The 23,179-nt window shown below is 49.7% G+C and overlaps 1 protein-coding gene across 3 annotated transcripts in view; it reads left to right on the forward strand.

The window, feature by feature from the left end:
* LOC119978716 (copine-8-like) overlaps positions 1–23,179 on the forward strand; it is a 789,805-nt gene that overhangs the window by 158,374 nt on the left and 608,252 nt on the right. The gene's annotated exons all lie outside the window — the stretch shown is intronic.

The raw sequence follows: 23,179 nt of genomic DNA on the forward strand, positions 1-23,179 counted from the left end.
TACTATTGCTCACCCTCCAGGATTGACCTGGAGTCTCCATGAATTGAAGATCAATCTCAAGGACAATGCTGTGTGCAATCTGGAGAAAAATCACAGGGACGCTAAAAAATACATTTTTTAAATTTTCCCTTTCCCAGGTGTAAGAATATAAAAAATTGGTGGGGGAAAATGCTGTTTGGCTGATGGTTAAGCATCATTGAATTGCGTAACAACTCTTTTTGTTTTCCAATTGGTGTAGGATGGCAGTGAGTCGCAAGAGTGGATGTGTTGGCCAGCAAATTGCTGGACTGTGGGAGCCACTCATGATGACCTCTCCAGGACTAAATTTAATCACAGTTCACAATCCTAATGGACACCTGTACCCTCCGTGTCAACCTATGCCACTGTACCCACAGGAATAAACGTTTCTAACACTCCAGATATGTTTTAATTTAAAGGGCAGGTCTTTTAAATACCTTGACAGCTCCCTTTGGCAGTTGCTTTTGACTGATCATCTTCATAGTTCCGACGGGCACTTTTGACATGCTTCTAACTATTTTGACAGTTGATTTTAACAAGTCTGTTGACCGTTGCTATGAGCTTTAATGGCTTTATGCACTCTTTCTGCACATTTATGCCTATTTTCAGCAATGCAAAGGGCACCATACCTCCATTTTGTGAATGCCATGAAGAATCCAGCACGAGCCTGTGGAATCAAACAGAAAGTAACTTTATTAACAACAACATGTACAAAGTACCAGTACATAGAACATAGAACAGTACCGCACAGAACAGGCCCCTCGGCCCTCGATGTTGTGCCGAGCCATGATCACCCTACTCAAACCCACGTATCCAACCTATATCCGTAACCCAACAACCCCCCCTCAACCTTACTTTTTAGGACACTACGGGCAATTTAGCATGGCCAATCCACCTAACCCGCACATCTTTGGACTGTGGGAGGAAACCGGAGCACCCGGAGGAAACCCACGCAGTAGTTCTCTGGTTTCCTCTCTAGCCAGCTGGCCAGCTCTATTTATACAGCTGCACTGCTAATGATTTCCCCACCCCCTCATATGGGGAGCTCATATTCCCAAAATACATCATGGGGTAACCAATCGTCTCCAGCCAATAGGATCCAGGCAGGTTATTATAACACTCCCCAAAAGGTGTCCCCGGACCAGATCTGAAGGAATACCATTAGTATCCAAATGAATCCACCAGTTCAGTGGAGCCAACTGATGATTTAAATGGCCAGCTGCTTGAATGCCTGCCAGACCATTCTTCCTCATCCTCCACCCACCTTAGAAATCAGAAGAGTCGTATTCAGGGATGGGGCTTCTGATTTCCGGACTTGTCCACCAATTTCACTGTCTCTGTTGTAGCGAAAACTCAGGGCTGAGTGTCTAACTGCTCTGTTGGATAGACACATGGCCCTGTGACCCATTTGAAGACTAACAGGAGAGTCCAAATAATAACATTAAATGTTGACAACAAAGACTGACAACAAAGACCAACTGTCCCTATCTATCCTGTTGTTTTTAAATCTTAACCTTTTGAAGATACTGCTCTGAATCCTGCTTCAGCCTCACAACTGTCTGAGATATCTGCACTCTTATCATTCCAACCTCTTGAACATCCCTGATTTTAATTGCCTCATCATTAGTGGCCTTCAGCTTCCTAGGTCCGGAGCTCTGGAATTACCTCTCTAAACCTCTCTACTTCTTCCCCTTTGTCCTCCAAAGAAATGTCCTTTATATTAGCTCTTTGACCAAGCTTTTGTCACCTGTCCTAATATCTACATGTGTGATTCAGTGTGAGGTTAGTTTGATAACACTCCTGTGAAGCATCTTGGGCACTATATAAGCACCCATTGTTCTTTTGGTGTCCCGGCAAATGATCATCTTTCAGTTTATATCATGAAGAAACTACCTAATTCTGTATCTCCGTGCTGGTTGTAGGACCTTGCTCTGCGTAAATGAATTGCTGCATTTCCCTATATTAGAGTGACCACAATTCAAATGTACTCACATTGGCTGTGAAGCATTTTTGCTTCTCCTGAGGGATTGATAGGTTCCATGTATGTAGAAGTCATCCTTCCATGAGACCAACTACACGTTACCCTATAGGGTTTGTAGTGTCCTTCAAAACATGAAGATAGTTTGTGACAAAAACTGCTGGAAAAAGAGAGAAAATAGAGTTAACATTCTGGGTCCATATGACTCTTCGTCAGAGCTAAAGATAGGTGTGTTGGATTATGTACCGGAAAAGGAACAGAGTAGAATGTCTATGATCGGTGGGAGCTGGGAGAGATTACAACAAAGACGTGTAGGTCATGAGACAGAGCAAATGTTAATAGCAGGAGAAGGTATTCATAGTTGCTTAAAGGCAAGAGATCAGGGCATGTTAATGGAAGAATAAAGGACAATGTTCAGTGAGAGCAAAACTGAAGCTCAAGTGACAGATGCCCCAGTGGGGGAGAGCTTGCCAACTTGGTGACCTGATTAACACCAAAGAAAATAAAGATCCATCAAAACTATTGACTTCCACAATAAACATTATTTTTATTTAGTGACAGAAGATTTAACTGATGCCTAATGCAGCAAAAAACAACCAAGCCCTGTACTTTTGAAGCCAATGTGAACGCATAGTTTTAAAAATTTCCGCATTTTTATAATGATTACAGAATATTAAATGTGCTACTTGCTTACTGCTTCCAACTCCTTCAGTAATTAAGTTCATTTCAATAATTTTAATGAAGACAATCCGTGTTCAGGCTTGTATAGATTAATCAGAAGTTATCAGATGGTAGCTAGTTCCTAATTAAATTCACTTTATTTGATCTTCTGCTTTACTATAAATATTGATATAATTAATCTTCCTTCACCCTCGTTCCTTTCAGCAGGGGTTCATATCTTTCCACAACCACTGCTTTAGGATTTAAATTCTTCAGACATGTATTTTTATCCTTTTATAATTATGGGTTATTTTAGACTGCTTTGGTACACACTCTTGTGAAGAAAACCAATCAAATTCACCATCTTGCGTCCATGTTCATGTTTCTGTCCTTGGCTTGCTGCAATATTCTACTGAAGACCACCAAGAGCTGGAGGAACAGAACCTCATCTTGCAATTTGTCCCTTTTTGCAGCATTCAGGACTCGATGTTGAGTTCATCATACTATGAATTTTCCTCCATTTTAAATTCACTTTCTCACCCCCCCCCCCCCCCCCCCCCACCCCCTCACAACCCACAAGTGTCAGTTTGTATCTTGTTTCCATGTTTTTACTTTCAGAACTGACCTGCTATTGACACCTACCCTGAGCCAAAGCTTGGATTCTTTACTATTACTATTTGCCTTTTGTTCCACGGAACCTTTGGCATTTATTTATTTAATTTTATGAATTTAGAGTGCCCAATTATTTTTTTCCCAATTCAGGGCAATTTAGTGTGGCCAATCCACCTACCCTGCAGACCTTTTTGGGTTGCGGGGCTGAGTCCCACGCAAACAGGGGGAGAATGTGCAAACTCCACACAGACAATGGCCTGGGGCTGGGATCAAACATGGGTCCTCGGCGCAGTGAGGCAGTAGTGCAAACCACTGCACCGTCCTGTAATCTTTTGGGGCGGGATTCAGCGGGAATCGATGGGGCGGAAACTCCGGCGCCGAGGAGTGGCATGAACCACTCCGGCGTCGGGCTGCCACAAAGGTGCAGAATCCTCCGCACGTTCAGGGACTATGCTGGCGCCGGAGTGGTTTGCGCCACCGGCCGGCGGGGAAGGGACTTGGCGCCACGCAAACCGGCGCCGCAGGGCCTCCGCCGGCTAACGCGAGTTGGCGCATGCGCGGGAGCGCCAGCGTGGGCTGGCATCACCCCAGCACATGCGCGCGGGGGGGGATCATCTTCGCTTCGGCCATGGCGGACGACGACAGCGGCTGATGCGGAAGAATAGAGTGCCCCCACGGCACAGGCCTGCCCGCGGATCGGTGGGCCCCGATCGCGGGCCAGGCCACCGTGAGGGCACCTCCCAGGACCAGATCCCCCCGCTGAGGACCCTGGACCCAGGGTCTGAGGACCCTGGAGGCCTCCCGTGCAGCCAGATCCTGCCGGTAAGTACCTTTCTAATTTATGCCGACGATACTGGCCGAAAACGGGGGGCCACTCAGCCCATCGTGGGCCAGAGAATCGCCGGGGGGGGGGGGGGGGGTGTTGCCAGCGGCTGTCGACTGGTGCGGCGCGATTCCCGCCCCGCCAAATCCCCGGCGTCGGAGAATTCGACAGCCGGCAGGGGCGGGTTTCATGCCGCCCCCTCGCCGATTCTCCGACCCAGCGGGGGGTCGGAGAATCCCACTCATGATATCTAAACACCTCGTGGACTCTTCCTATCCCTGACCTTCTCTTTTGTCCCACCTGCCCCCTCTCCCCTTTTACAGTAGCATAAAATCATCACATTTGCATCTCACTTCAGTTTCGAAGAGCAGTCATGTTTGACTCTGTTTCTAATCTCTGTTTCTCTCTCAACAGATGCTGCCAGACCAGCTGAGATTTTCAGCAATTGTTTCTTTAAATTTGATTTCTTTCTTGTTTTGTAATTGTTGAACTTGTAATAATTGACCAAGTTAGATCAAATAATGTCGGTTTGAAAATATGTAACTAAACTTGCAATCTTGCTGCACCTTCGGAGAAAGGAACCAGATATACTGTCAGTTGCCCCTCAACACTCCGTTTGCTGTAAAAGAACTTTGTGCATGCATGCTTCCAACATTTTTATCGGTGTTAAAATCATTGGGAGTGGGCAGCGAATTTTACTTCTGATGGCATTAAGAAGACATGATGCTAAATTCAGGAGATCTAATGAAGTGCCAGAGGATTGATTTGCACCAGTCCTGAACCCACCCAACCTTATGTGGAGCTTAGTGCTGGAGGCTGACATCCTCAGGAGAGACCTTAGCGTTTGCTTTATTGCTTTATAAGTCTGACTTATGAATTACATTGAAGTATTAAAATTAATGCTCACTTTGAAAGTGTTTTCTGTTGAAGTGAAGATAGCAGTATAGGTTCAGTCTGAAAGCCTTTGTGCGATTTAGAAAATACAGACCCGCAGCACATATTTTAAAGAAAAATTAAGAGACACAGTGGGTCCACACACTTTTTGTCTCTGGGGCCTGGATGTTCAGTACAGATATGATGATGAGAATGTCTTCCTGAGAGTTCTTTGTGGAACTAAGCCATCTGGAATTGTTCTCGAGTCATGGGACATCTGGGAGATGGAAATATCACACTCGGGAATTAAGGGTTACTGTAATGAGACAGAGGCTGGGACATACTCTCCATCCCACATCCCCAACCTGGTCAAGCAGAAATGGAGTGGTGTGTGATGAAACTGTTAATGAAACCTTTATCATTCCTTCCGACATATGTTCCCAAACATTTTGTTGGGCCAGTTGCTCACAAGAAACTGGGACGGAGTCTTAATCATTGACGTAAATCATGGTGCTTTGTCACCAATAGGAACCTAACATAATTTTGAAGGCTCAATAGATTCAGTGTACATCACAAAAGAGCCATTGATAATTATAGCCTGGATTTGATCTAGACTGTCGCAGGCTGCTCCAAAAGCATGTGTTTTTTTAAATATGTGACTTTTGTGGGTTTAAGACACTAATGGCGGAATTCTCCGCTCCCGCGCGGCATCGGAAAGGCCGTCGTGAACTCGGCCGAGTTTCACAATGGCCTCGAGGGCCGCTCCTCGCACCGTATTCACCCCCCCCCCCCACCCCAGGGGGCTAGGAGCGGCACTCCGTAAATCTCGGCCGCCGGGAATGACGTGACGGCGGCGCCTAAGTGACGTCAGCCGCGCATGCGCAGGTTGGCTGGCTCCAACCCACACATGCGCGGTTGCCGTCTTCCCCTCCACTGCCCTGCAAGACGTGGCAGCTTGATCTTACGGGGCAGCGGAGGGGAAAGAGTGCATCTCTTGGAGACGCTGGCCCGATGATCGGTGGGCACCGATCGCGGGCCAGTCCCCTCCCGAGCACGGCCGTGGTGCTCACTCCCCTCTCCGCCCCCCACAAGCCACAAACGAACCTTTGGCGCCATGTTCACGATGGCAGCGAACAGGTGTGGTTGCCGCCGGCGTGAACAGGTCGGGAACGTCAGGCCGCTCGGCCCATCTGGGCCGGAGAATCGCCGGTCGCCGTGAAAAATGGTGAGCGGCGATTCTCCGAGCGGGGGGCGGGGGGTGGGAGAATCGCGGGGGGTGCCAGGGCGGCGTGTTGTGAGTCGCCTGGCCCTCCCACGATTCTCCCACCCGGCATGGGGAGCGGAGAATCGCGCCCTTAAGTACCTCTGAGTAACGACCTGGGTGTTGGCTTGCTTCAGTTACCTCCTGCCTGATTAACCCCGGTGCATCCCAATGAAACAGAGCAGTTGGAATATGTTTGGACAGAAGATACCTAACTTGTATGTACTGAAATAAAAACAGTAAATGCTGGGAAAATGCAGCAGGTCAGGCAACATCTATGGAGAGAGAAACAGGGTTAGCATTTCGACTCTGTATGAGGTCTGACTAAATCTATATTCACAAGTGGAAGAATACTGACATATTGCCTTGATGATCAAAAAAAAAAACTTGATAGCTGTAGAGGCCAGACATAAATCAGGGGAATCTTTGGACAAAATAGGCACTTAAAATCTAAAATGAACTGCAAGTATGGTCCAATTTAAGGGATGAATGGATCTATGTGAGAAATAATACTTTCACTGATACTTCATTTATTCTCCAACTATTATTTGGCTCATTTTATAAAATTGCGTTTTGCTGCTTCACTTCTTTTAAAGAAAGTAGTTTCAATTTCTAAATCGATCCAGAATTAATTAGTGCAGTGGCCAACAGTTACAGTTTATTTTGAGAACCATGCAAATGTGCTTTTATAGCAAAGCCTGTGTTTGATAAAAGGTGGTGGGAATTGGAGTTAATATGGAATGGAAGCCAAAGGTACTATTAGATGGCATGAAATTGTGGAAAACCTTAATATGAGTGAGCTTGTGTGACTGTGAGTCAGGGATCATAGAGCCATAGAATCAAATAGCACAGAAAAGACTCTTCGGCCCATCGCATATGTGCCTGTCAAAAACAACCACCTCACCATTGTAATCTCATTTTCCACAATTGGCCCATCGCCTTGTGTGCCCTGGGATCACAAGTGTAAATCTAAATATTTCTTCAATGTTGTGAGTGTCTCTGCCTCCACCATCCTTTCAGGCAGTGAATTCCGAACTCCCGTTGCCCTCTGAGTATAATATATTTTCTTCACTTCCTGAACCTTATTAGCCCCCTAGTCATTGACCCATCCACCAAGGGGAAACGTTTGTTTCTGTCTACTCTATCTTTACCTCTCATAATTTTAGACATCTCAATCATATCCCCCGCCCCCCTCCGTCTCCTCTGCTCCAAGTTTATCCAATCTATCTTTATGACCAAAACTCTCCAGCCCAGGCAACATACTGGTAAATCTCCTCTGCATCCTTTCCAGTGCTATCAAATAGCCAAATGGACAAACGGCAGAAACATGTTGGGAAGTCGGCTCCAACTTGCCAACTTCTTGAGTTTTACTCAAGTGGGACAAGAAGTGCCCAGCCAGCCCACTGAGGAGGCAGGTATGCATTTTAAATATGCTAATGGGGTGGACAGTTTCAGGCTTAACCTGCTTTTCAGGTTTAACAGTGGGAGGATGTTTTTTTCTGGGCCTCGAACATCTGGCTATTGGTGTGAAGTGAGGATAGCTTCAGGGAGCACTTCTTGTTCTACATGATGGGGAAGAGTGAGCCCACTGTCAGACAATCTCTTTTCCCTGCTTTCCCACCACAAACCAGGGGGAATACAGATCTGGGCCGGGATTCTCCCCTACCCGGCGGGGCGGGAGGTCCCGGCGTAGTGGAGTGGCACCAACCAGAATTCCGCATCTTTGGGGGCTAGGCCTGCGCCGGAGTGGTTGGCGCCATGCCGACTGGCACCAAAACCAGTGCCAACGGCCTTTGATGCCTGCCGGTCGGCGTCGGGGCTGGACGAAAGGCCTTCGCCGGTTTGCGCATGTGCAGTAGGGGGGTTCTCTTCCGCCATCGTCATGGTGGAGGCTGTGGCGGCGGCGGAAGAAAAAGAGTGCCCCCATGGCACTGGCCCGCCCGCTGATCCGTGGGCCCCGATTCGCGGGCCTAGCCACCGTGGGGGCACCCCCCAGGGTCCGATCGCCCCGCGCCCCCCCCAGGACCCCGGGGGCCCGCTCGCGCCGCCAATCCCGCCGCCACCAGAGGTGGTTGAAACCACGGTGGCGGGATTGGCCTCTCAGCAGCGGGACTTCGGTCCATCGCGGAGAATCGCCGCAGGGGGCTCGCCGATCGGCACGGCGCGATTCCCGCCCCTGCCAATTCCCGGGTGGCGGAGAATTCCGGCCACGGCGGGGGCAGGATTTTCGCCGGCCGGAGAGGTTATGAGGGTCTCTGCCCTGCCCTGGTCCCCAACCCCCCTTTGGAATCATTTCCTTTCCCCAGAATCGGGTCTCCGACATGACTGGTCCTGCAGCCTGTGATGAATGTAGGAATTTCCGATATATTGTATTACGTGTGGTTGCTGCAGTCAGGGTTAAAAGCCTGGGTTAGTATATGACCCTTGCAGTCATGTTTTAAAAGTGCCTGGTTCAGGACTTCCAGTGGCATTATTAGGGAGATTGCAATTCACGCAGTGGCTCCCACTAGGATGCTGTTCTTTTAGTCCTTTTCGCTTAGTTTCATTTGAAATGTTTGATGGAATAAGGGGCGCAATTCCCGCCCCTCCACGCCAGGTGGGAGAATCGTGGGGGCGCCGGGCGGGTCCTGCCATGCCGCTCCGGCACCCGCACGCGATTCTCCCACCCCCCTCCAAACCGATGCGCCGAGAATTACAGCTGGCCGCTCGGAGAATCGCCGCTTGCCGTTTCTAACGGGCGAGCGGCAATTCTCCGGCCCAGATGTGCCGAGCGGCCTGTCCAATACGTCGTGTTCATGCTGGCACCGGCAACACCTGGTCGCTGCCGGCGTGAACAGCGCGCGAATGCTGCGTGGGTGGCCTGTGGGGGGGGGGGGGGGGGGGGGGGGGGCAGAGGGGGATCGAGCACCGGGGGCCCACGATCGGTGCCCACCGATAGGCAGGCCGGCCTCTCTGAGTGATGCACTCCTTTCCTCCGCCGCCCCGGAAGATCACTCCGACATGTCTTGCAGGGCGCCCGCGGGGAGGACGGAAACCGCGCATGCGCGGGTGACGTCATTTACGCGGCGCCGCTTTTACATGACGCCAAGGCCCTGTGCGTGTAAATGACACGGCGCCGCTCCTAGCCCCCCGGGACTGGGAGAATAGGGGGCAAGGAGCGGCCTCCGACGCTGGAGTGAAACACTCCGATTTTCACTCTGCCGTCAGTCTCCCATTGGGAGAATCCCGCCCAAGGTACCTACATAGGTGGAGTGCCTAGAAAACCCAGGGGGAGAAAGCCTGAAAATAGAAGTTTTTTTGATTGAATCAGAGGCTTCTCGGGCTAGTCTGCAGATAAAATGGCAGAGAATTCTTTGTGGCTCCGGCCACTTCACCAATGGCCAAGATGCTGACTAGCATCTTGGTGGCAGAATTTAACTGGGGACCTCCGCAAATTGATTGAAGAGGCCTTGGCTCCCCCGTTTGGTGCTGGGGAGAACCAACAAAATTGTAAAAGCATATGGTGGCATGATACAATGCATGGATGTGGCACTTTTGAAACATCGTGACCAGATTGCCCCTCTGGAAGCAGAGATGTCTCTGGTGGCCAATGTAAATAAAGCACTGAAGGCCAAAGTGAATGACTTGGAGAAGCGTTCAGGAGGTAAAACATCCAAAGTTTGGCGTTACCGGACGGAATGGAAGGCCCAACTCCCATGAAGCATTTTGAAAAGATGCTTGGGAAATGTTATGGGCGGCGTTTGAGGGATGTATGTCGCCTTTTAGCTCACCAGCTGACATGGCAGACGGCTTCATGGGAGATTGTGTAGAAACAGGAATCGAGTGGCAGCCTGGTTTCCGCCCCACCTCTGGTCAATGCGGCTTTTGAAACATTTTATCAGGATCTCTACATTGGAGGCTTTGGCAGAGAATTTGGCCATGACGGTTGTATCCATCTGTAATGACTGGAAGACTTCAGGAATATTAAATTTGCGTTGGGCAATTTTAAAGTTCATAGAGTTCATAGAATTTACAGTGCAGAAGGAGGCCATTTGACCCATTGAGTCTGCACCAGCTCTTGGAAAGAGCACCCTACTTATGTCCACACCTCCACCCCATAAACCCAGTACCCCCATCCAACCTTTTGGACAATAAGGGGCAATTTAGCATGGCTAATCCACCTAACCTGCACATCTTTGGACTGAGGGAGGAAACCGGAGCACCCGGAGGAAACCCACGCAGACACTAGGAGGAAGTGCAAACCCTACACAGACAGTCATTCAAGGCCAGAATTGAACCCCGGACCTGAGAGCTGTGAGGCAGTAGTGCTAACCACTGCGCCGCCCATAATTTAAGAGTAAAAAGTCTGGAGTTAGAATGTATTTGACTGCAACGGTCATGCTTTTTGAAAAGGAATTCTGTTTTGCAGTCTGGCCTGCATGCTTGTAGCAGCCAGAAGGTGAAATTGACAAAGGAATGTGTTCTTCAGTCTGGACTAATTGACTGTGGTTTGATTGGGGAAGTCCCTGGGGAGTTAATGTGTTTTGCAGACTGCAGAGAAAATTATTTTTTCAGCTTGGAGTGCTGAGGCCGTTGCTGGGCGGAGCCAAGGAATGCAGAGAGACATTTTGAAAAGCTTTAGTGAGGCAGTTTTTGAGGAGAAATTTTAGAGAGAGGTGCTGAATTCTGATCTTTCTGACGCTGAGTCCACAATTATCTCACAGTAAGATAAATTGAGAGCTGTATGTTTCTCATTGTTTAAGAGAAATTCAACAGTAGCGTGTAAGGTGTAATTAAGCTGCTCTTTTCGGGTGTGAAGTTAAAAAGTTTAGTATTGCAGTCACTATAAAGTTTTCTTTTTAAAAATACCTAAACGCTATTTCTTCATAATAAGAAATCTTACAGCACCAGGTTAAAGTCCAACAGGTTTGTTTCGAATCACTAGCTTTTGGAGTACTGCTCCTTCCTCAGGTGAATGAAGAGGTGGGTTCCTCTTCATGCAATCACTCCTGGAGTGAATCATTCTTTCTGCAGTTTTACAAATAAACTAACATATTGGAGTCTCGACCCAGTATCCTAGCCATGGTTGGGGCCTGTCTGGGAATGTAATACACCCAGTGGTGGACAGGGAGAGAAGGGAAGAGTTGGAATCCCTGTTTGAGCCAGAGGAAATTGGGAAGTTGATGTCGACGAGTAAAGCTCTTGGCCCTGATGGCTTCCCCATTGACTTTTATCAGATTTTTGCAAAACAATTGGTCCATTTAATTTTGGATATGTTCAACCAACTCCTTGGCTGGGATTCTCCACTACCCGGTGGGGCGGGGGGTCCCGGCGTGTTGGAGTGGCGTGAACCACTCCGGCGTCGTGCCGCCCAAAGGTGCAGAAGTCTCTACACCTTTAGGGGCCAAGCCCTCACATTGAGGGGCTAGGCCCGCGCCGGCGTGGTTCACACTCCGCCGGCTGGCGTGAACGGCCTTTGGCACCACGCCAGCCGGGGCCGAAAGGACTTCGCCGGCCGGTGTAAGTCCGCGCATGCGCCAGAGCTGCTGACGTCATACCGGCGCATGCACAGGGGTTGGGGTCTCTCCCGCCTCCGCCATGGGGAAGACCATGGTGAAGGCGGAAGAAAAAGAGTGCCCCCACAGCACAGGCCCGCCCGCCGATCGGTGAGCTCCGATCGCGGGCCAGGCCACCGTGGCGGCATACCCCGGGGTCGCCCCCCCCCCCCCCCCCCAAAGGACCCCGGTGCCCACCCGCGCCGCCAATCCCGCCAGTAAGAGAGGTGGTTTAATCCAAGCCGGTGAGAGAGGCTAGTTAGCGGTGGGACTTTGGCCCATCGCGGGCCGAGAATCGTCGCGGGGGGCCCGCCGACCGCCGCGGCGCGATTCTCGCCCCCGCCGAATCTCGGGGGGTGGAGAATTCGGGACACGGCGGGGGCAGGAGTGACGCCGGCCCCAGGCGATTCTCCGACCCGGCGGGGGGTCAGAGAATCCCGCCCCTTTGTTGCCCATTACACTTGCGCAGGCCTCTATTTCCCTGATCCTGAAGAAGGACAAGGACCCTACAAAATGTGGGTGGTATCGACCTATTTTGCTTTTGAATGCGGACGCTAAGTTACTTGCAGAAGTGCTTGGAGCCCTGCCTCCCAGAGGTGATGTCGAAAGACCACTTCTTCAAGGGTCGGCAATTATGGCCAATTAACGTCATTGATTAAATGTTGTCCTCTTCCCCCTCTTCGGTGCCTGAACGGGAGGTGATTGTTTCCCTAGGTGCTGAAAGGCATTAGATAGGTTGGAGGAGGGATATCTCTTTGAGATTCTTGGGAGGTTTTAATTTGGACAAAAGTTTTTATCCTGGATTTGTTTATTGTAAAAGGCCCCACTGCCAGTGTTTGCACAAATGTTTTGAATTCAGACGACTTTCCACTGTTTAGGGGCACAAGGCATGGATGATCATTGTCTCCATTCCTGTTTGCTCTGGCAACAGAGCCACTTGCCATCGTGCTTAGATCTTCCAGTAAGTGTAGGGGCTAAATCGGGGAGGGGTGGAGCATAGGGTGTCCTTCTACGTGGATGACCTAATTCTTTATATTACGGAACCAGTATCCACTATGGAATGAAGCTGCTTGGGAGCTTTAGCTCCTTCAAGAGTTGAGCCTTGCTTCATAAATTGAATTATACGAGTTTGGGCATTGGTTTGGTTATTTGACTTACAGAAGTGGCGTAACCTCCCCTGTCCTTGGTGGGCAGGGTCCAGACTATTAAGATGAATGTACTCCCGAGATTGTTATTTCTTTTTCAATGTCTCCCGACTTTTCTCCACAAGTACTTCTTTGTCAAAATTAAGAAGTTAGTGTCCTTATTTATTTGAGCGGTGAAGACCCCAAGGTTCCGTAGGGTATTCCTCCAGAGAGATAGGCAATCAGGAGGTTTGGCTTCACCCAATTTATTATTTTATTACTGGGCAGCTAACATAGAGAAGGTACTGAGATGTTTTAGTGATCTGGGTTCCATATGGGGACAAATGGAGGTGAGTTCCTGTAAGGGTTCTAGCCTTCGTGCATTACTAAGAACATTGCTGCCGGTCTCTCCAGCAAAATTTTCCTCTAATCTAGTAGTGATGTCCACCCTAAGAATCATTTTAAACTTAGTTCCATATCTTTGCTGGTCCCTATCAACGATATTCACCTCGTTTTGCCATCGGGTCTAGACTCGACGTTTAGGTCATGGGGAGAGGAAGGGTTTGAAAGAATTTGGGGACTTATTCATGGAGGGAAGGTTTGCCAGTTTAAAGGAGCTGTTGGAGAAATCTGTTTAGATACTTCCAGATTCGTGGGGTGGGATTCTCTAAAAATGGGGTTATGTCCCCACGCCCGTGGGAAAACCGGCGCCAACGACTCCGGGGTCAATGGGCCCTGAAAGTGAGGAATTCTCACCTTTCTAGGGGGTTAGGTTGCCGGCGGACTTGTCACCGCAGCTCCAGCCGGTGCAGAAGGGCCGGTGCATGTTCACGCATGCGCGGAACGGCCGGCGTATTTCGGCGCATCCATGGTGGTTCCCTTCTCCGCACCGGCCCCCGGGCAATATGGCGAAGCCCTACAGGGACCCGGCGCGAAGGAAATTCGGCCTCCCACGTAACCAGCCTGCCCCCACATCGGTAGACCCCGATCGCGGGCCAGGCCACCATGGCACCCCCCCCCCCCCCCCGCCTACCAGGACCGCCTCCGCGAGAAACGGCGAGCGCCAATTCTCCGAGCGGTCTGTCGAAAAACGCGACATGCCATTTTGGGGGGGGGGGGGGTGAGAGAATCGCGGGGGGTGCCAGGGCGGCGTGTCGTGAATTGCCCGCCCCTCCCGCGATTCTCTCCCCCGGCGTGGGGTGCGGAGAATTACGCCCCAGGTCTAATTTACGTCGGTGGGACCGGTCTAAAACGGACAGCCGCTCGGCCCATCTCGGACCGGAGAATCGCCAGGGTGGCCGCTGCCAGCAGCCGTCGACCGGTGCAGCGCGATTCCCGCCCCCGCCAAAACCCCGGCGCCGGAGAAATCACAGCCGGCGGGGGCGGGATTCACGCCGCCCCCGGCGGTTCTCCAGCCCGGCGGGGGTTGGAGAATCCCGCCCATTGTGTTTCGCCTTGGAAGATAATGTAGGTAGTGGGAGGAACCAGAAAATGAAGCAATCCTGTGTTGAGTATTCATTTCGAAATTCAGTTAAAGATTTGCCTGTGGACAGACCAGCAAGTGCTCTAATTCTGATCTGTCTGGATAGACTAGCAGTTTCTCTCAAAACAATTAGTTAAAGATTTGTCTGTGAACGGGACAGGAGCAGTTTTACAAAGTCTGACAGGCTAAACAGTACTCTTGAGCCGGGTAATAATCTGCTGGCTGTTTCTTGACCAGCTTTCTCTCTCTCCAGTTAGTCTTTTTAAAAGGATTTCTATTAAGCAAATATTCCAGGATCTGAGAACTGCATTTAAAAGTGGATTTTGACCTGAGATGGGTTTTGCTTGAATGGAGATAAAATATAGCAGTTCGGATTTATTGGTTCATTGTATTGTTAAGCATTGTTCAATGAGTAATTGTAAGCTGTGTTATTGTATGCGGTTAAAGTTATTTTAATCCTGTAATGATGTTTGTTTTAATATCCTTTCCTCAAAATATTGGGGTTTTGGTCCAGTATCGGAGCAATTATTGCGGTCTGGTACAGGATTGTAATAAGCCTCCCCCAGCGTATTCCCCCTCGACTGGAAATCAGAGGCGAAATTCTCCGACCCCCAGCAGGGTTGGAGAATCGCCTGGGGGCGCCTAAAATCCCGCCCCCGCCGTGGCAGAGATTCTCCGCCACCCAGGAAGTGGCGGGGGCAGGAATCTCGCCCCGCCGATCAAAGTGGCCCCTGCGGCGATTCTCCGGCCCGGATGGGCCGAAGCCCCGCCACTGGGAACCCTCTCCCGCCGCCGAGGTTTAAACCACCTCTGGAACGGCGGGCTCAGCGGCGTGAGCAGGCCCCCGGGGTCCTGGGGGGGCGGGGGGGCGATCGGACCCCTGGGGGTGCCCCCACGGTGGCCCAGCCTGCGATCGGGGCACCCCGATCAGGGGCTGGGCCAATGCCCTGGGTGCACTAGTTTCTTCCGCGGCCGCCACGGCCTCCGCCATGGCGGAGGCGGAAGGGAACACCACATCGCGCATGCGCCGGCAGTGACGTCAGCGGCAGCTGGCCGCTGACGTCACTGCCGGCGCATGCGCTGACCGGCGAAAGCCTTTCGGCTAGCCCTGCTGGTGGGGGCGCCGGGTGTTCGCGCCAGTCTTCTGGTGCAAACCGCTCCTGCGCGGGGCTGGCCCCCAAAGGTGGGGAGAATTCCCCACCTTTGGGGAGGCGCGACCCCTGAGTGGTTGGCGCCACTCCCCTACTCCGGCACCCTCCGTCACGCCGGGTAGGGGAGAATGCCGCACCTGGTCCATCAACTGGGTTGACTTCCAGGCATTAAACATGCAGTTACATCTCCGCAGTATGTTAGGAATCCCAGACTTTGGGGTCCCATCTTCTCTGTGTTTCAGAATAATCAAATTCTCCCCTGTTTCCCATCACTGAATGAAATAGTAGTAAACTGCAGTGTAGTGTTACTCATTCCAGAAAGGGAAATGTTTATATGTCCCACACCTAATCGGGTAACAGGAGTTTGATCCAAATCACTGACACCAACCCACACAATGTTCTAAACTGATTCTTTATTAAAATTTGTAACATATGACTGAATTAATAAATATGATTCTTTCCCAAAATACAGATCATTAACATTTTACATCCAATCATATTTAAAGTCCATGCGATATACTTAGAACTTCAGTGACACTAATTGGTGAGATTTGAACAGTTTCAAGTCCAGCTATTAATTCAAACACCAGAGGTAACTGATGACATATAATTAGTAACTGTATAATTGATGGGACTTAGCACTTAATCTTGTGTAATTATAAATGCACCTGATTCCAGCTTGTTCCAGTGCCTGTCATAAAGACAGTAATCATTTTAGCTGTTGACGTTGCACTCTGCTCAAAATCAATTGACTAAAAGCCATTGGATGTAACTTGTTGGGAATAAACATACATTGCAAATGAACACTTAACATTGTTAAAGGATTGATTTCTACAGGTAGTCAACATTAAGCTTCCCAATATCTATGAAAGACATAAGGTACATAAAAAAATACATTGTGGTAGAGCCCAAAACATTAAACATTATTTCAAAGCTTGGGATTGTGAGGAATGATCAACCACTAGGAATCTTCATCTCTGGAAGTTGCAAAATTCAGCTGTCTGCATAGTCGTAAGAAAAGTCAAAGACCTGATGGTTGTTTGGTATTTAAACTTGTCTCTCCAATATCCTAGCAAAACATCAAATTCTGATTTGAGTATTCCGGTTATCTTTCTCTTTTCTACCCTGCCTGGTCAATTATTTCAACATTTATTAACTTTTGAATAATAATGTTCAAACATGTTGGCCGTGATTTCTGGTGGTGGAGGCTTCTCCTCATTGACCACCAGTGGAATCTCCTGGTCCCGACGATCTCTATAGAGTTTTGCATGGTTCGTTGTCCCGCCAATTGGGAACCTGGTGGAGGCGATTCTTCGAACTCTGCACCGGAGAATCGGAGCAACCGCGCCACGACGCCCCGACGCCGGCGCATGATTCTCTGAGGTGCAGAGAATTGGTGCCATTTGCGCCGGCGCATTTGGTGCGGCGCTGGCCGTGGGCCGCTGGAATCGGCGAGGTCGCCGATTCTCCGGCCCGGATGAGCCGAGCGGCTGCTCCGACAGGATAGATTCCCGCTGGCACCGTTCACCCTGGTCGCAGCCGGCGGGAACTCTGCGGGAACACTAGGGGTGGGGGGGGGCGGCCTGTGGGGGGGGGGAGGGGGCGTCCTTCACCGGGGGGGGGGGGGGGGGGGGCGCTCTGAAGGGGTTTGGCCCGTGACCGGGGCCCACCGATCGGCAGGTCGGCCTCTCCCTCCCTGGGCCTACTTTACGCCTGCAGCCGGTCCCTGAACATCGACCCCATGTTGGGCCGGTGCTGGCGCATGTAAGAAGTTCCCCGCTCATGCGCAGGATGGCACAGCCCAACTGCACATGCGCAGGATTGAGCTGGCCCAACTGCACATGTGCGGGTTGGCGTGGCACCCTTTGGCACCGCGTAAGGAGGCTGGAGTGGTGTGAACCGCTCCAGCGCAACGGCATTCACGCCGGCGCAAACACATGCCCGCCATATCGGAGAATTTCCCCCCTGGTGCGGGGTGAGGGGTGGGGGGGGGGTGTCATCTTCGGCGACACCAGAAGATCCCGTCGGAGGAAAGCGCCAGAAATTTCTGCCCTTTGTTTTAATTTTCTTGATCTGTTAGAAAGTTTTTGAGGCCTACTTTCTGAACTTAATTTGAAATGGTGTTTGTAATTCACTGTATTTATATTCAGAGACAGAGTGTGTCTCCCAAAAATTTGCCAGATTGTGGAAGTTTCTGAGTGGGGAAAAAAGGGAGCACTTGTAACACTGCAGCATGGAACCATTCATTTGGGGCATTTAGGATATCTCTCAATTTCCTATATGGTCTGTACACCTCTGTTTGTCATTTCAAATTTAATACGCCTCGGTGAGAATCTCCCATCCTCCTTTTAACCTACTTTTTTTTAGATTATAATGTTTGAGCTGCTTTGATCTTTCTTCAAATCTTGATCCCTTCATGAATCTTATGGAGGTTTGCATATCATTTTGGAACATTGAAACTAGGGCTGAACACAGCGGTGGTTTGAACAGTGCATTGTAAACACTTGGAGGTAGGAATTTGCATACCACACTGCACAATACTTAAGTCAATTTCCCCAGGGCAGGCAGTGCCAGAGGCTGCTACACTATCCTCAATAATATCAATGAGGAACACTGCATGGCCTACACAGACTTCAGCACAGGTCACATGGCGCCTTTCATTTTGTCCTAAATTAAAGGTATTCCCAAAGCATAGTCTTCTGAATTTTGTTCTTGTAATAGTAGCTGTAATATCCCGCAATGGACTTAACGGAATGAGAATGATTCTCTTCCCCGTGGTTCTCCTGCTGAGGGGTGGGGGAACTCCATTTAGCATTGTATAATAGGTTGGCCAGTAAGGCACCGACCAGAGGGAGATCTGGTAGGAATCTACCGGGAAGTGTAATGAAAAATGAAATGAAATGAAAATCTCTTCTTGTCACAAGTAGGCTTCAAATGAAGTTACTGTGAAAAGCCCCTAGTCACCACATTCTAGCGCCTGTTCGGGGAGGCTGGTACGGGAATTGAACTGTGAACATACCGTTATTGTAAATAAATCAAAGTTCTTTATTTTACTCGGTGTGGACCCCCTGTGTCCTTATTAGCACTGGTAGAAGTGGCAATATCCAAACAGATTTATCCCCTTTCCATTGTAAGAGTGCTGGAATTGATAACTGCCAAGAATATTCATCAAAAGAACCAGATCAATCTATAATCCCATCACCTGAATTTGAGGAACTGGTTGGAGTTTACCATCTAGTTAATGTTTGGATTTGGCTTGCTGAACTGCCCTACATCAGCAGGCTCAGACTATGGTAGAATTTACATTGGAAACATGAATCAACAGTTTTTTATTATCATTAGAACCTTGGCGACACGTAAACATTGTGTATGCAAATAACACATACAGAGTTAATTGGCAAAACAAACAAAATACTAATTACAAAGGCAGTTCAGTAATTTGCGAATAATAAATTTCAATTGAGAGCCGCATTTTGGATTGTAATAATCTGGTGAGATTAATTTACGATCTAGTCTCACAACATGGATGACTCTTAATTGCTCTTTGAAGCAGTCTAGCAATTTAGCCACTATGCAGTTACAAACTGCTGTGAATGCCAGCAATTCAAGGACAAGGACGACCACCATCTTCTCGGGCAATTGGGATTGAGTAATAAATGTGTTATGATCAAACCTGGAGGGGTCCACTCCTGAGATTGGTGTCACCAGGCCATGCCTTTATAATTTTGGAAAAAATATTTGTCAACTTTCAGCTGACTGAAAATATTGCTTTTTGAACTGAGCCAGAACAAGCTACAGAAAAATGCAAGTCTACCTTTCGAGATGAAGGGAAAAAAAGTGAACCGAATATCCTCAGGGGAGTGTGAAGGAAGAGACATTTCCTATAATTCAAAGATCCATTGAAATTCTATCTAAGGAAGAGATAATAATGGCTGGTGCAGACAAACCCATCCAAAACCTCTTGGAAATACACAATGGGTGAAGTATAACGGCCACGTGACAGCCATTGGAAAGAGATTGCAAGTGGCGCTGATCTCTCTCTCCCTCTCTCCTTTGGAACAAGTGTATCACCTGATTCTGAAGGCAACCTTACTAGAAGTCTAACAGCACACCATAGTCTTTTCATAATTGCAACCTGTTCAACATCCAACTGCATTCATGGTGTTGTAAGACTTCTCACTGTACTTACCCCAGTCCAACGCCGGCATCTCCAAATCATTAATAGAGCAATGTGAGATAACTAGTGAGGAGTTTGGACACTGTCCTTGTAAGAATTAAAAGGTGTAGCAAGGCACTTAGAGGTGGAGTTCTGCATGAAAGCCAGAGAAACAGAAATTTTGAGGTGAGTGGCTGGTGAGCTGGAAATTGAGGATCCTGAAACAGATACATTAGTGGCAGAAAAATTAAGATTGGAGCAGTGCCAATTGGAACTGGAATTTGAGGAAAGGGAAGAGAGATAGGCAGAAAAGGGAAAGAGAGACAGAATGGAAGAAGAGGGACCCAAAGAGGACAGCAAGAAAGGGTGATCAAGGGAGATGGAGGCTGCCGATGCGGGCTGGAGAGCAACCTGGTAGCACGGTAGCACAGTGGGTAGCACTGTTGCTTCACAGCTCCAGGGTCCCAGGCTAGATTCCCGTCTTGGGTCACTGTCTGTGTGGAGTCTGCACGTTCTCCCTGTGTCTGCGTGGGACTTTCTCCGGGTGCTCCGGTTTCCTCCCACAGTCCCGAAAAACGTGCTGTGAGGTGGATTTGATATTCTGAATTCTCCCACTGTGTACCCAAAAAGGCGCCGGAATGTGGCGACTAGGAGTTTTTCCCAGTAACTACATTGCAGTGCAAATGTAAGCCTACTTGTGACATTAAGATTATTATTATTATTATTATTAAGAATAGTATTCCCGCCAGGTGTGGGACAGACTAGAGAGGCTACAAATGACTGGAGAAAGCCAACGTGTATCTGACAGAGTACAGGGAACCGAGAGTGGTTGGGATGCCCTACAGGCAGCAATAGAACCTGAGATTTGCAGTAACGATGGAAGAGGTACTGGACCTTAAATAAAATAGGCTGAGTCTTCGCCAGTAGAAGTAAAACCAGTCAGGATAGAATTTGTGGGAGTCTAGGTAGCTAAGAAACAGCCAATTGAATTTAATAGGGCTGAAGTCATGCCAGCAGCAGTCAAAGAGGTCCATGAATGGTCTGCAATGGTTCAAAAAGGATGAAGAAAGGGAGCCAGTGATGTGTTTAGTCGACACTTTCATGTCAGATTTAAATGGTGACCAGGCAAGTTTCCAAATAGATCATGAGTGCGAGTGATGCCCCACTCAGTTGAAGAGCAACTGGGGAGTGCAGCAGAAGTTGAGCATTCACTTGAGGACAGTAGTGGTCCCAGGGGCATGGAACATGTTAGGTATATACCAATTCCCAAAAGAAAAGAGGAGAACATACCCCAAGTAGCCAACACTTGTGGAGGTCCGAAGGGGATTAGCAGAGAGATCTGTGCAGAGTTAACCACTGATTAACAAGGTGAAGCACGGCAAGTTTTCCAATTCACCATAAGGGAAGTGCGAGACATGCAACTAGAATTCATACAGGGGCAAAAAATCCAACTCCAGCCCACTAACCGCCTGGAAATCAGCTTTCTCAGAGTGTCTGGGTTTAAGCTAATAATTTCACAGGTGGACAGCGAGGGGTTAAAAAAGATCGAAGCAGATCAGACAAGCAATGATGAAAATGTGCATGTTATAGGCCTCTGTTCTAAACAACGTGAAGGCAGCGCCAGTGAGAAGTACATAATACCCCTGCAGCTGATTAGGAGCAGCTTGGCTGTTAACAGCAGTCTGTAAACTAACAGCTGGGTAAACCATCCAAACCCCTTGGACTATACTTAATCTGGAGTTCCAGCAAGGAACAGTCACAGGGGTACTGACAAATTTATCTATCCTGCCTGCCACCAAAAAAAATTAAGCAACTCCAGAACTCTGATGCCAGCCTGATCTTTTCAAATGAAGTGGAGATGCCGGCGTTGGACTGTAAGAAGTCTTACAACACCAGTCCAACAGGTTTGTTTCAAACACTAGCTTTTGGAGCACTGCTCCTTCCTCAGATGAATGAAGAGATATGTTCCAGAAACATATATATAGACAAATTCAAAGATGCCAGCTCCGTGTCTTTGCAGTTTTAGCTGTTCCTTTCCTTTTTAAAAAATAAAGGGCGGGTTGGAGAATTGCCGGGGGGGTGGGGGGGCGCAATTCACACGACATCGGTATGCCGATTCTCCTTTCACTGGAGAATCGGCGCGGCGCCGGTCGGGGGCTGCTCTCCGCGGGCCTCCCGGCGATTCTCCATGTGGGATGGGTCGAGTGGCCGCCGAGATAAGCCGAGTCCAGCCGGTGCTGTTCACATGTGGTCCTACCCGGCAGGTCCTTGCCGTTCATCCTGCGGGGGCCAGCCTGGTGGGGGGGAGGGGAGGTCCGACCTCGGTGGTGGCCTCCACCATGGTCTGGCCCGCGATCGGGGCCTACCGATCGGTGGGCCGGTTTCTCCTGGTAAGAGCCTCTTTTACTCCACGCCGGTCCCCAGTAGCACTACGCCACGTTGCGTCGGGGCCGGCGCGGAGAAGGCTAGGAGCACGCCGGTCGAAACGTGCATGCGTGAATTCACACCGGCCGCAGCGCGCATGCGCAGACCCGCGGCGCCCGTTTGACGCTGGTATCAGCAGCTGGAGCTGCATGAGTCGCTCCAGTGCCGTGCTGGCCCCCTGTGAGGCACAGGATCGCTGATCCTGGGGGCCTGTTGATGCTGTCGTAAAACGCAACGGCGTTTACGACGGCGTCAACACTTAGCCTCAGGATCAGAAATTCCCGCCCAAAGATTAAAATGATTAATATTCCACATTGCACACAACACACCATAGTGACACTCGTCTTATCCTGAGACTGAAAATAAATTTATTCCACTTTATCATGTCTTCTTACTTCGGTGAATCCAACGCAACATAAAATAGTTCTTTGGCTCTCGGTAAACGAGAAAATAAATTTCATGAACACTTGCATTGTTTTCATTATATTTTCCTTCTGGATCACAATTCTTCAATTTTAGAACATCTGCTTCCACGATTTGAACTTGAAAATAAAGCTATTTAAAGCCTTAAATCTGTGTTCAATGCAAAATAAATTGCCAGTGTCAATCCCGCCCCCGCCGGTCGGCGGCCCCCCGCGGCGATTCTCCGCCCCGCGATTGACCGAAGTCCTGCCACTGACAGGCCTCTCCTGCTGGCTGGAATCAAAACACCTACCTGACTGGCGGGATTGGCGGTGCGGGCGGGCTCCAGGGTCCTGGGGGTGGGGGGGGGGGGCGATCTGACCCCAGGGGGTGCCCGCACGGTGGCCTGGCCCGCAATGAGGCCCCACCAATCGGCGGGCGGGCCTGTGCCGTGGGGGCACTCTTTTTCTTCCGCCTCCGCCATGGCCTTCACCATGGCGGAGGCTGAAGAGACCCCCTCTCCTGCACCGGTATGACATCAGCAGCCGCTGACGCTCTGGTGCATGCGCGGACTTACGCCGGCCAGCGAAGTCCTTTCGGCCCCGGCTGGCGTGGCGCTAAAGGCCGTTCACGCCAGCCGGCGGAGTGGGAACCACTCCGGCGCGGGCCTAGCCCCTCAA

This window comes from Scyliorhinus canicula, chromosome 15 (genome assembly GCF_902713615.1).
Source record: "Scyliorhinus canicula chromosome 15, sScyCan1.1, whole genome shotgun sequence".
NCBI lineage: Eukaryota > Metazoa > Chordata > Chondrichthyes > Carcharhiniformes > Scyliorhinidae > Scyliorhinus > Scyliorhinus canicula.